This window comes from Trichomycterus rosablanca, chromosome 14, assembly GCF_030014385.1.
Source record: "Trichomycterus rosablanca isolate fTriRos1 chromosome 14, fTriRos1.hap1, whole genome shotgun sequence".
Taxonomy (NCBI): Eukaryota; Metazoa; Chordata; class Actinopteri; order Siluriformes; family Trichomycteridae; genus Trichomycterus; species Trichomycterus rosablanca.
The window spans coordinates 18,818,554-18,833,540 of record NC_086001.1 but is presented as its reverse complement, the minus strand read 5'-3'; positions in this window follow the sequence as shown (position 1 = coordinate 18,833,540).

Sequence of the window (14,987 nt, the reverse complement as noted above, 5' to 3'; positions counted from 1 at the left end):
TCAAGCATAATTTACCCATCCCCACATTCCCCAATAAACAGAAAGAGGTATTACAGTCCATCTGTGCAACATGTTGGGTGCACATTCTAACCAGAGCACCACAGATATAAAATGATGCTCTAACCTACCAGTTACACACTCAAAAAAAGGGTTTTGAGTGCCTATTGGTTTTGCATAAATAATATGTGCTGGTGTGTGTTAGGATAAATCTTTTGTTCAAAAGGTCCTGAAGAAAGCAGTCGGGAAGTCCAGAAAGTACTCTTTAAAACACTTTATTAAGTGTAAAAATGATCTGTGAATATATATCAGAGCTAAGCCGACCGACGCTCCTTTCTCCTGCAGTATAGAAAACAACCACGTAAGAAAGAGGGCTCCTCTGAGCCCGCCGTCCTTTTTTAAACTAGTCTAGGCTCCTCCTCCGCCGCTGCTGTTGTAGCCAATGAAATGTGCTAAAGAGGCCTAGGCTCCGCCCTCTGCCAAGAGATCATGGCAGCCGCCATTTTGAACAATAGACCATGCGGCATGCATGTCGTAAAACTTGGAAAATGCCGTAAAACTTCCCATATTGAATTTTATGTTTAATAATGATGTTATGTTCCAAAAATCCTAACAAACCGCCCTTGAAAGCATCTTAATGCTTTCACAACAACTTTTAACTATAGGTTAGGTGTTTCTAGATTCCAGGAGATAGGATAGCCGTCAGCAACCCCCAATTTAACCCCTTCTGACTACATGGCCACTGGGCTGAATTTTTACAATAAAAGGTATCTAAAAAATAAAAAAACTACCAGTTAAACTAAAGGAACCGTACCTATCGCAACAGCTCCTAACCCTAAAACAAACAAACAAACAAACAAACAAACAAACAACAAAAATAATAAAAACAGGAAATCAAAATAAAGTAATTTAAAAATAGGAAATCAAAAAGAGAAGAAAAAATAAAACAATGGGTGCGTAGCTTCCACAGGAAGTCCGTTCAGGTTGTCCTCCACCGGACGGAGCTGCAGATATTCAGAAGGGGCCCATAGCTCCTGTTTTTCTGCATGGCTCCTACTGTCCCATGGATTCTACCCTGTCGGTCTTACCTGTTTCCGCAGCGGCACAAACACTTAAACGATGAAACACCGAGAATATCTTTTCTAAAAATAGCAGAGTACCAAACATATACACATCATACACAATCCTGAGCTAACCGCTTGCGTTTTGTAGCTAAACTATGAGTGTTGTACTTAACTAGTGTTTTCAAAGATGGACTATGTGTCTGCGAACTATATGTTTATGCTTTTCCCTCCTAGTCTAACCAAATCCTTTCTCTTCTTCTTGTTCCGGTGGCTCCTCTGGACTCTTCTTCCGCATGGTTGGTTTCACTGGGCGTTTTTGCTGTGTTTTTGTTCCCTGTAGGCAGGTCCAGTTAGTGGCACTTCTGTCCCTTGGAGTGGGTCTTCCAGTCCCCTCAGTGTCTGCCTCTGCCAGTCCTTCCAAGTCTCCTTCCTTCATCACGGTGTGTGATCAGTAGTGCTGGTCCTCTCTCCTCATCTTGTCTGGTCGGTTTTACCTTTAATTAAGCAGAGTTAGTAGCACTTATACTGCTCGAAGTGGGTCTTCCGGCCCACCTTCAAGGGTATCCTCCTCATCATCATCTACATGATATCTCGACAAATCAGCCAACACCATCTGGATAACTGGTGGATCCTGCCCCCCTCTGCTTCCTCTACTCACTATATCTAATACAATTCTTCCCATTAACACCCTGATACACGGGACACAACAACCACATACCACTAAAATTGCCGTTCCCACGCATGCTGACATCACCAAACTCGCAATAACTCCCTCCCATGGTCCAAATATCCCTTCTAGCCACTTAACCCATTCATTGTTTATCCCTGAATTTTCCTTCCATTCTCGTGACAAAGCCCTCAATCCTTCCAAAGCTCGTGTCACACTACCATCGGGTGCAGTATTATTAGGGATGAAGGTGCAACACGATGACCCCACAATCTGGCAAACTCCACCTTTCTCTGCTAACAACATGTCTAATGCCATTCTATTCTGTAAGGTCATAAGTGAAGTCTGGTCTAGCTGGTCTCTCAGTCCCTCAATGGCCTGAACACTGAAATGAACAAATCTCTGCTGATTGTAATAGAGATAGTTTATCCAGTCTACATTCTTATTGATAGTTACCCACCAAAAGAGTGCACTTTCAAGCCCTGCAGCAATCTGGTTCCTAGCCTTAAATTCATCTGGGACCCCCCTTGGGACCCCTATACCATCAATCCACACGGTCTTGTCGAAGGATCCGCCAGGTTTGACCTCTCGGGTGTCTCTTCGATGGCTGTGGTGATTGGTCAGGACGTCCGCGGCATCCTCCACTCCGTGCTGCTTGTAAATTCTGAAAGGCATAATCAGAAAGACCAACGCACACTCCCCAGACCAATTCCCATGCAATCTTCGCCGGATTCTCATATCTCCACACAACCATACTAAATCCGCCCTACTGAATTTTTGTGCATTCAGCTGGCTGCCTGTATAATTCCCATCACTATCCAGGATAATGGTTTCCTTACACCAACCTTCTGAAAAATGTCCCCTGTTTATCGGTCCTGGTTTGTTGCTCCTGAAACAGGTGTAATTGCCTTTATAGGCTTTGATGTTAGTTGGGGTTGGTTCCTGAGTTACTGGGTGGGTCATGGATAAGTCCCCACACCCTACTGGCGCAATCTCATTGAACAATGAGATTAGGCATGTCCAATTACCTGAAATTACTGGATGAGTGGCCAAATTAGGTTTTGCAGCTGCACATACAAAACAATCTTTAACATCTATGCTCTTTATTGTAAATCTGACCCATTCTAACCACATGTTAGGCTCCTCATCTCCAGTTTCCACCGCCAACTGATCGCGCCAGGTCATTGTTCCTGTTGGCGCTATGGCAACCAGCTGTGGCCCCTGACTACCTTCCCTTAGTTCCTCTATCTTGCCAGTTATATTGTTCGTAACTATGGTTGTCTTCGGTTTTACACACACTATGCCCAATGGGTCCTCGCCTTGTACATCTACTCCTAAGGTAAAATAGTAATTAAGTTGGGGACCCCACCCAAAGCTAGATAGCTTGGGTAGGGTTAGGAGAACTGTCTTTCCTCGCAACTGAAGTTTTGTGCCGAGATAGGCTCGGGGCTTGTCGTCCAAACCTAATGCATGCCCCCTTGATAAACGGACCGTTGGGTCATAATGAATTTTATAATTTGGGTTCGAATGAGTGAACACTGATCCCCAAGTGGGACAGTAGGGTTCTGGTGAGGGATAGGAGGCGCAGCCATAAATATGATGACCACTCCACCTATTTTCTTCACCACAATCCACTACTCTGCACACATCAAACACCACATTGGTGGATCGGTTGTAATCTATCTCAATCTCGAAGCACTTGGTGGGGATTCTATGGTTTTGCTCAAGGGATCTTTTTGGTCTCGACCCCGGAGCAGTTATACTCGCAAAGTCGCACAATTTAAAAAGTCCCAGCAGGTGACACAGTCCTCTGAAAGTTAAACACCTCATGGTTATTACTGGGCTACTCCCGTATCTAAGGTCAAATCTCAATTTGTGTTATACTCCCCACCTTGGTTTGCCTACCACTTTTCCCCTTCTCCGTACCAGTCTGTCCTACCTTAAGCAGAATCAGGAATCACTCTCAAGGATGGGCGCCTGCAGATCCTGTCCAGTCCCTGCGAGGGTTCTGGTCGGAGGTTCAGCACGGACGCAGTGGCTCAGATGATACCAGTTGTTACCTTTCTTGCCTCTTACTCTGACTGCATGTGAAGTGGCTTCAGTCACTTCCCAAGGTCCGGTCCACCTCGGCTGATCCCACTTCCTTTTGTGCACCTTGATCCTGACCCACTGTCCTGGTTCCACCTCAGACAGCAATGGTACACGTTCCTCTCCTTCTTTCGGTTTCTGGGGAGAGATACTGACAACAAACTTAGTTAGAGCTTCCATGTAATTGTCCAACTCTTCGTCCCACAAATCTAACATTTTGCCTACTGCTCTATCTCGTGGCGGACCTGACATGGGTCGACCAGTCAGCAGCTGGTGAGGTGAGTAATGAGAGTCCCCCCTAGGGGAGCTCCTCATGGACATGAGCACTAATGGCAATGCTTCAACCCAAGTCATCTTGGATTTATAGCAGGCTTTGGCCAATTTGGTCTTGATTGTTTGATTGGCTCTTTCTACAATACCCTGCGAACTCGGATGATACACTGAGCCAAATTTATGGGTTATTCCCAGGGCTTTTTCTACTTCTTGTAGTTGCCTGTTGCTGAAGTGGGTCCCATTATCCGACCTGATTGTGGTAGGTACACCATACCTCGGAATCAATTCGGTCTTAAGCCATTTCACTACAGTTTTGGCATCTTCACGCCTGGCCGGTATGGCTTCCACCCACCTTGTGTATCTGTCGATCATTACCAGTAGGTAACGATAACCCTTCAACACTCTGTCTGGACCCATGTCAGTGTAATCAATACAAATTTCCTTAAAAGGTGCGTCTGGTACTGGAAAGTTTCCGATAGGTAATCTGTAGGTCGGTTTCGGATTATTTTCCTGGCACGCCCCGCATTCCCTCACATGCAACGGAACCATGTCTGCTAGCTTTGGATGCCACCAATTGGCCCTAAGGTGGTGCAGCATGGTTTTTGTCCCTACATGGGTGGGACCATGGGCTTCGATTAAGAGTAGCTTTAGTACCGCTCCTGGTGCCACTATCTTACCTTCGTGATTTCTCCAGATTCCGTCCACCTCTTTCGCCCCTTTCTGTAACCAACTATTCTTTTCATACGCTCCTGCCCTCTCTTGCATCTGTCTAAGATGAGTGTCTGTAAGTTCCGGCAGACTCAGTGTCGTCAGTGCTACCAGCTGTCTTACATAACCCCCAGCTGCTTTAGCCGCTAAGTCGGCTGCATTGTTTCCCTGGGCTACCTTGGTTTTCAAATTGGAATGTCCCTTACACTTTATTATGGCTACATGCTTTGGTAGGTGTACTGCTGTTAACAGTTCCTGTAACTCAGTCATGTGTTTAATAGGGGTGCCCTGTGAGGTGACTAGGCCACGTCGGAGCCACTGAGGTCCATATACATGTATGGCTGAGTGTGCATATGCTGAATCAGTGTAGATGTTAACCCTTTTACCAGCTGACAGCTTCAGTGCCTTAGTTACAGCAGTGATTTCTGCCAGTTGGGCGGAAGCCGGTTGTGGTATGATTCCATCCTCTAAGGTCTCAAACTGTCCCTGTTTTTCACTTACCACCGCATATGAGGCTACCAACCCCTCGTTGCTCTTGTAGCAGCATCCGTCGCAGTACAGGTCCATGTCCCTTTCTCCTAGGGGTTCGGTGCTCAATTCCTCTCTAACCCTTAGCGCTTTACTAGCTACTAATTCACAGATGTGTAACTCATCTTCGTCTACTCTACCAGGAAGTGTGCTAGTCATATTAACAGTTTTTGCAGGTGCAAAGGTGATACTTGGCTGAAGCAGGGTGTCACTAATCTTTGAACGCCTAGCATTAGATAGTGTAAACGCAGCTGAGGTCAAGAATGCTACCACCCCATGCGATGTGTTGATTACCAAAGGATGACACATTACTATGTGGGCTGTTTTATCCACTGCTGTGGCTAATGCTGCCAAATGTTTAGTACATTGTGGTTGTCCCTGTACTACGGGATCCAATTTTGAGCTATGGTATTGGAGAATTTGTCTTTCCCCATTGCTCCCCCCTCTCTGAAAAAGAACAGCATTTACAATGCCCTCTTTTTCAGAGACATCCAGATAAAAAGGTTTAGTGTAGTCAGGGGACTGCAGATGCTCTGCAAGTGCGAGTGCTTGTTTTACTTCTACAAAACTGGCTTCCAGGCTGGTACTCCACTCAATTAGAGCAGTGAGGTTACGTTGACCCAATCTGGTCACTTCAGCCCTCAGTGGTGAGGTTAAGCCTGTGTAATTTGGGATGTAATTTCTACTATAGCCTGTCAGACCTAAAAAAGATAACATCTGGCTGACTGTTTTAGGTTTAGGGAAGGCTCGGATCGTTTGTACAGCTTTCATAGTCAATGTGTGTCCCTTTGGAGAAATGCAACGACCTAAGAAGGTGACAACGGGTCGACAAACTTGTAATTTGGATTTGTTGACTTTATATCCTGCTTGTGCTAGCCTACAAAGGACCGTCTGGGTGTCTGTCAGGCAGGTGCGTGAGTCAGTGCAGGCAATAAGTAGATCGTCTACATACTGAATTAGTGCTGTGTCAGTGTCCAGCAATTGGTCAGTCAGCAGCTGGGAAAGATCTTGTTTCAGACACTTGTTAAAAATACCGGGACTGTCCTTGTAACCTTGTGGTAATCTAGTGTAGGTGTATTGTTGTCCCCGATATGTGAAAGCAAAAATGTTTGCTAAATGTGATGGTACTGGTATGCAGAAGAAAGCGTTGGCTAAGTCAATAACTGTGAAGAACTTGTGTTCAGGGGTCAAGTTCTGTAGTGATCTGTAGGGGTCTGGGACAGGTATGTTTTCAGTGACAGTCACCTGATTGATCAGTCTCAAGTCATGTACCATCCTGTATTCGTCCTTGTCCGGCTTTTTAACTGGAAGTATGGGTGTGTTCCATTTTGATCGGGTTGGGACTAAGACCCCGGTATCCAATAGGCCTTGTATAGTAGGAGCAATGCCAGTCTCGGCCTCAGCGGAGAGTGGGTATTGTCTTTTATACACGACCTCCGCCTCAGGTTTCAGAGAAATAGGGGCGACATGATGTTTTACGTGCCCTACGTCTATTTTGGAGGTGGTCCATAAAGAAGTAGCGACAGTCCTTAGCATTTGATCAGTCAGGTGGTGATCTGTGTGTTCTCGTCCATGGTGACGTGGGAGGGAAACCTGTTCATAAAGTACATTGTCCACACACTTACAGTCAATTTTCCAATACTTACTGTCCTGAGTTCGTGACAGGTATGGAATGTCCGTCGGTGTATATGTCAGGGTCTGTGCAAGACGTACCATAGGACCAAGGGATCTAGCTTCAAAACCTTTAGCCAACATCAAGGAGACATGTGGTGCCTGCGAGATGTCCGGATCCATTCTGAAGTATTCTTTCTGCTCCTGGTTTAGCTGCACCGCTGCTGCTACTCCCTCTGGTCCTAAGAAAATGGCTACACTACACAATTGGTTATTTAATCCTTCCATGTTTTGTTTCCATAAGTCATCGTAAAGGTCATCAGGGTCTCTGGTGTAGTACAAGGTACAATGGTATGGGTCTTGTGGGGGAACCAAGCAGGCTTGGGCCACCAACCAGGGTTTCCACATGTTAAATACATACATTAAATTGGATGTGTTACCTTGTTTGTCGGGTGCGGTCAATCTAGCCCAATAGATGTCGCAGGACTGAGGTTTTGGCTCAGAAACAGGCTGCATTATACAAATTCTGGCCTCTGGAGGAGGCTCCTGACCTGGTAAAACTAACTTTGTACCTTGTGGGGTACAATAGACAGTGGCCGACAACTTGCACAATACATCTCTACCCAACAGACAAATAGGACAATTTGGGGAATATAAAAAAGAATGGGTTAGTCGTAGTTTTCCAATTTCCAGAACCATTGGGGTGGTGAAGTATTGGGTCTGCGTTGTTCCCGAGTATCCAACGGTGGTGATTGTGTTTGACGTAAGCGGAGGAATCCAATTGGGCTTACCAGTGATGACCGAAGCTGTAGCTCCAGTGTCAATCAAAAAGTCAAATTGCTCACCACCTACACCACAGGTGACAATTGGTTCTGGGAAAATGTCACGACCTGTGGAGGACACTGGGCAGCATCAGTAAGGGCCTCCGGAGTTTCCAGAGCCCTGGGGCTGGTAGGCGGGTGCTAGGGATTGATTTGGAATTTCGGGATGTGCTTGTGGTGTAGGTCCCTGTGTAAACCGCGGTTGCGGTGTCCCCGCAGGCTGGCTGGGGTAAGGACAATGTCTTGCCCAGTGGTTTGATTCACCACAGGTAAAACATCCTGTCCTATCTGGTCGTTTGTACTGAGAATGTGGCCTACGTGGACCTTCATAACTTCGCCTATTATGTGGGGTTGCCCATTGCTGTACAGGAGGGTTGGGACAATATTGTGGCTGGTACTGGTGCTGGTATTGGACAGGGGCAGATTGCTGTATGTACTGCTGTGGCCTCTGCGATGTTAATGGCTGGGCGGGAGTTGCGGTTTGGGTCGGCTGTACATTATTGTTAGTAAACGTCTCACTTACCACCAATTGCTTCTTTTTACTTTTGTTATCCATTTCTGCCAGCTCTAACTTAATCAGGCGTTGTTGCATATGTTGTAGTACGTCCACCTGCTCTGACTCCTTTTTATTATGTTTGGTGATGCAATGCATCACAATCGCTGTCCACTCGTCCTCTGGTTTATTTAACAGTCCTACTACATCGTCTAGTTTGTCCTGTATAGCAGTTGGGAGTGCTTTGACAACTTGCGTCTTAAATAACAATGAGTTTACTGAATTGTGGTCATGTCGCTCTCCCGTGCACTGTCTCCAGGTTTTCTGAGCTCGCCTCAAGAATTCACCTCCCTCTTCACCCTTATTCATGGCCATGCCCTCTAACGCCTATAGGTTCTTTTGTGTGGGGTACATGCTGCGTAATGCATCCCAGACATCTCCTCTATGGCGTGAAAAAGGGGTACGAGAGGACAATGCAGTAGTTCCTAGCTGTGTTTCTATTCGCCCAAAGGGTTCCTTGTAATCCATCCTCAGCATTATGGCTCTAAGGTCGCCCATACATAAATTGTCAGCTGCGGTTACTTGTTCAAACTCCTCTATCCAAGGTTGGGCCCCTTTAATTAGGGGAGGTAAACTATTCACTAATGATTGCATATCACGGTGAGACCATGGGACAAAAATCTGACCTCCGGAGGCAGTTTCGATCAGTGGGAGTTGCAGGTGTTTCCCGCTTCTTAGTCTGAGTCCGTCGTCAGGGTGATTGATGGGCTGTCGATGCATTTTGTCTAACATATAATCGTCTTCTAGGTGTTCCGAGATTGACGAATCAATGGGGTTCGCAGGTGGTGGAGTAACAGTCATGGGAAGCGCCCTATAGTCTGTACTAGGGGATTTACGTGTTGCAGTGGGTATGGCTACCGGGTGAGTCCGTGTGATGGTCAATGTGGTGGGGTGACAGTCCTGCTGGTTTACCTGGGGGTATGTCATTGGGTGGGGATCAGTTGATGTCAAATGATAACCAGTCACTGTTATCTGTTCAGGGGGTCCAGGTGGCTTGGATGTGGGGGATATGGTTGGGAGAGCTCGAAAAGAGGATCTGGTCTGGTCAGAGCCTACACTATCTTGTTCCGACTCACCACAATCACTACGATTGCCTTGAGGTGAGTGTGTAGGTACCTGTTCGGGGAATCTTACCGTGTTATTTTCCGGTCTCTGTCGTTTTGTGCCAGCTGGTGACTGCTGCAAATCAGTCATTTTATCTACGGTTTGTTTGTGGTTTTTCCTTAGGTTAATCATTTCGGCGTTTAAGTCGTCCAACATGGTCAAGTGTACACTTAACTGCCCTCCGGTCACTACCATAGTAGTCTCTTGGACTTCCGGACGGTGATGTGTGGGTGAAACAACATCCTGCTTAGTGGGATCTGAATGCTCCCCATCCCTCAGCGACATCTGCTGGAGAGCTTTCAACATACAGTGTATCACAAAAGTGAGTACACCCCTCACATTTCTGCAGTTATTTAAGTATATCTTTTCATGGGACAACACTGACAAAATGACACTTTGACACAATGAAAAGTAGTCTGTGTGCAGCTTATATAACAGTGTAAATTTATTCTTCCCTCAAAATAACTCAATATACAGCCATTAATGTCTAAACCACCGGCAACAAAAGTGAGTACACCCCTAAGAGACTACACCCCTAAATGTCCAAATTGAGCACTGCTTGTCATTTTCCCTCCAAAATGTCATGTGATTTGTTAGTGTTACTAGGTCTCAGGTGTGCATAGGGAGCAGGTGTGTTCAATTTAGTAGTACAGCTCTCACACTCTCTCATACTGGTCACTGAAAGTTCCAACATGGCACCTCATGGCAAAGAACTCTCTGAGGATCTTAAAAGACAAATTGTTGCGCTACATGAAGATTGCCAACACCCTGAAACTGAGCTGCAGCACAGTGGCCAAGATCATCCAGCGTTTTAAAAGAGCAGGGTCCACTCAGAACAGACCTCGCGTTGGTCGTCCAAAGAAGCTGAGTGCACGTGCTCAGCGTCACATCCAACTGCTGTCTTTGAAAGATAGGCGCAGGAGTGCTGTCAGCATTGCTGCAGAGATTGAAAAGGTGGGGCGTCAGCCTGTCAGTGCTCAGACCATACGCCGCACACTACATCAAATTGGTCTGCATGGCTGTCACCCCAGAAGGAAGCCTCTTCTGAAGTCTCTACACAAGAAAGCCCACAAACAGTTTGCTGAAGGACATGTCAACAAAGGACATGGATTACTGGAACCATGTCCTATGGTCTGATGAGACCAAGATTAATTTGTTTGGTTCAGATGGTCTCAAGCATGTGTGGCGGCAATCAGGTGAGAAGTACAAAGATAAGTGTGTCATGCCTACAGTCAAGCATGGTGGTGGGAATGCCATGGTCTGGGGCTGCATGAGTGCAGCAGGTGTTGGGGAGTTACATTTCATTGAGGGACACATGAACTCCAATATGTACTGTGAAATACTGAAGCAGAGCATGATCCCCTCCCTCCGGAAACTGGGTCGCAGGGCAGTGTTCCAGCATGATAATGACCCCAAACACACCTCTAAGACGACCACTGCTTTATAGAAGAGGCTGAGGGTAAAGGTGATGGACTGGCCAAGCATGTCTCCAGACCTAAACCCAATAGAACATCTTTGGGGCATCCTCAAGCGGAAGGTGGAGGAGCGCAAAGTCTCGAATATCCGCCAGCTCCGTGATGTCGTCATGGAGGAGTGGAAAAGCATTCCAGTGACAACCTGTGAAGCTCTGGTAAACTCCATGCCCAGGAGAGTTAAGGCAGTTCTGGGAAATAATGGTGGCCACACAAAATATTGACACTTCAGGAACTTTCACTTAGGGGTGTACTCACTTTTGTTGCCGGTGGTTTAGACATTAATGGCTGTATATTGAGTTATTTTGAGGGAAGAATAAATTTACACTGTTATATAAGCTGCACACAGACTACTTTTCATTGTGTCAAAGTGTCATTTTGTCAGTGTTGTCCCATGAAAAGATATACTTAAATATCTGCAGAAATGTGAGGGGTGTACTCACTTTTGTGATACACTGTATTATTTGCATTTTCATATGGAGGAGGGGCCTTAGGTAGGGGCACTGCACCAGAATTCAAAACTGATGGATCAGGGACTGGTAACTTAGGCTGAGGTGCGTCAACGTCTGAAGTCTGAAGTCCTTTGTTCATTTCTCTATCTGCTTTGCTTATTACAATTTTCATATGTTGCAAACATACCTTAGTTCTAGCTAATTGGTCTTGCAGTTTTATCAACTGTCGCCTGTATGCTAATGACTTCAGTAGCCCTCCTTGATCTAATTTCTCCTGTTGTACCCCAACTTCTCCCTGCTGGTATTCCAAAATTTTTAATCTTTGTGCAGCTGGAGGAACAGACTCACTTGAAATTGGATACAATCCCCTAGTTACCCAACTACGAAATAATTTTTTATATTTCTCCCCTTCCTTGTCTCTACCTTTTACTGGAGTGGTGTCTTTAATCCTATTAATAACTACCTGCTGCAATTGTCCTGCTGTTAGATCTCCCATTTTAGGTTACACTACTGTTATATTTTGCTATCAGAGCAGTTAAAGTAAAACACAAGTGTGATGGACTGAATAAAGTGTCAAGCTAAAAGGCAATACACACCAAGTTATTCACCTGAGGAGGAAATGGTCTTACTCAGAGGTGGGGAGTCGCCGATGATGTTAGTCACTCGTAACGTCACTTTAGCTCTGCCTCTTGAGGGTCGTCCAGGGCTTCCTGGTGGGATTCCTCCAATTCACTACTTACTCACAGCCGTAGTCTTCAATTCAAATGCAATAGAAGAAACATGTTGATGCAACATTTAAAACAGTTAGGGATGTGTAAAGTGTCATTTCAAATAACATAAAACTTTTTCAAACTGTATAACCACTAGTGATGTGTCGCAAAATGATTCGAATCCATGAATCGGCTCTTCTAACCGAAACAAAGGAACCAACTCTTCCGGGAGTCGCCATGTAAATACGCGGCTCTTCATAAGGAACCGAGACAAAAGACTCGATTCTCTGTCGCAAAACTCACTGAATTAGTTTTCCAGTCGCGATTTCTTTAGCGTTTTTTTTTTTTTTTTTCTCGGTAACAGATGCTATTCAAAATGTAACAATTGCTAATACAAAACATACTTAAGCAAAAGCAAAATTACAGTCTGTGAAATGTGCTTTAAAAACTACTTTGTTACTGTAACCAGTGTGATCAGAGCGGTAACACTAAGCACTGGATTCGTGTATGCGGCGTACGTCATCATTCACCGACGCATGCGCACCGATCGAATTTGCCCAAAAATCATATCACCGTTATTGAAACATTTTCCATCGCGACATACATCGACATCAAATCACTGTCCAGCACTACCCCATACATTAAACAAAGAAACAATATAGCAATCTCTCAATAATACATGCACAAATACACCCAGCAAATCTCCTATCACGACTAACAAGCGCTGTGTTACTCACATAATTTTAATCTTATTCACTATAACAACTCTGATTAAGGAGATTTTCCTTAATTATGTGTGAAAATGTCCTATGTCACACATGGATGAATTCCACTCTAAGTACCCCCTTTCCTGGTTTAAGAACCTTAAAGTTTGAGAACGCTATCTACCTTAAAACACACTTAATAAGGTACCATAAATACTTCATCTTAACTCAGTTATCTTAAGATTATAAAATTAAATTAGATTATAAAATTAACTGCAGCATTTACCCAATCCAGGCATACAAAGACAAAACGGCCGTTGGACAAACATAACGCACATAGAGCCAAAATGGCGGATAGACAGAAAAGCACGCGCAGCTCTTCCAGAGCCAAAATGGTGGACAGAAAGAGCCAAAATGGCGGACGAACAAAAGAACACACTGCGCTCCCAGAACCAAAATGGCACCGACGAACAAAAGAAACCACGTGGTGCTCCCAGAGCTAAAATGGCGGATAGACAGAAAAGCACACGTGTGCAAGATGGCGGACAAACAAAAGGTTACATACAAATACACACAGAAACACTGACAAGCAAACTCCTGATGTACTATTTATCGAACCGAATTTAGAATTTAGAATAAACAAATTACTCGAGCCCCGTTGCCAAAACAGACGAGCCCGAATTTAGCATAATCTTATAGATCGAATCCCGTTCCCAGAACCAAAAGATTCTTTCAAGATTAAACGGCGCTCCGTTGCCCAAACAGACAAGCCCGTTTTTATTACAATCTTATTATTCAAGCCCCGCTACTAGAACCGACAGGCTCTCCTTCTAAGATTTGTAACAATCGAATTAACCGAATCCCGTTGCCCAAACAGACAGATTCGTTAGAATTTATTACACTCGAACTAGGTTCGCTTCGTTACCAAAACAGACAAGCGTCCTTTCCCTTCAATTGTGTCCCGGGCCCAGCCGCTGCCGAACACATGGCGCCCTTTACCATTTATTTTAACCGGTTTGGTTCGAACTCAGCAATCAGGAAACATACATTTTTAGCTCCAACATATATTCACAGTTTTAAACTATCTAATGATACTTTAGTAATTTAATCAGACACTTACGGATTCCGAGATTCACTTTCACACTCAGTACGCTAAATAATAAATGCAGCTAATATATATACAGAGAACGTCTGTTTACCTTAAGTAGGCGCGCGCCTTGTACTGAGTACAAAAGATTTTCAGAATTCCAGGTCTTACCTTGATCAGCTGAATCGATTTTGCTGCTATTTCAGGTCTCTTGAACCATCCTCTGGCTACCATTTGTTAGGATAAATCTTTTGTTCAAAAGGTCCTGAAGAAAGCAGTCGGGAAGTCCAGAAAGTACTCTTTAAAACACTTTATTAAGTGTAAAAATGATCTGTGAATATATATCAGAGCTAAGCCGACCGACGCTCCTTTCTCCTGCAGTATAGAAAACAACCACGTAAGAAAGAGGGCTCCTCTGAGCCCGCCGTCCTTTTTTAAACTAGTCTAGGCTCCTCCTCCGCCGCTGCTGTTGGAGCCAATGAAATGTGCTAAAGAGGCCTAGGCTCCGCCCTCTGCCAAGAGATCATGGCAGCCGCCATTTTGAACAATAGACCATGCGGCATGCATGTCGTAAAACTTGGAAAATGCCGTAAAACTTCCCATATTGAATTTTATGTTTAATAATGATGTTATGTTCCAAAAATCCTAACATGTGACACAAATCAATTACATTTTAGATTTAAACATGATTGCATTGTGTTTATTTAACTCAAATAAATGAACCATTCATGGACTCAACTTTACTTAGTTGCTTTATTTTCTTGGAACTACTTAATGCAATGAGTTTATCAGGTGAAACCGGATATGACGCACCGGGGATTACGCGATACATCGTGAAGGCACATTGTGTTTCAATGGCGTCTTTTTCCATATGTCTAATTGCATGCTAATCATGATGTTTATCTTATTATATTGTTTAATATAGCTCTTTAGTTGAATAATATTCAAGTTTTATTGTTGTGCATGCTTTATTTGTTTAAAAATGCTAACGCTAATTCGCGCGTGCTAATGCTAACGCTAACGGCGGACCTGCTTATAGTGATTTATTTATTAACATCTTTTCAGGGTTTCTGTGAATCATATTGAAGTCTTGAGGCAGATTTTAATGGATTGCTGTTGGCTGACTGTATATTAAGTCCGGTTGCGCT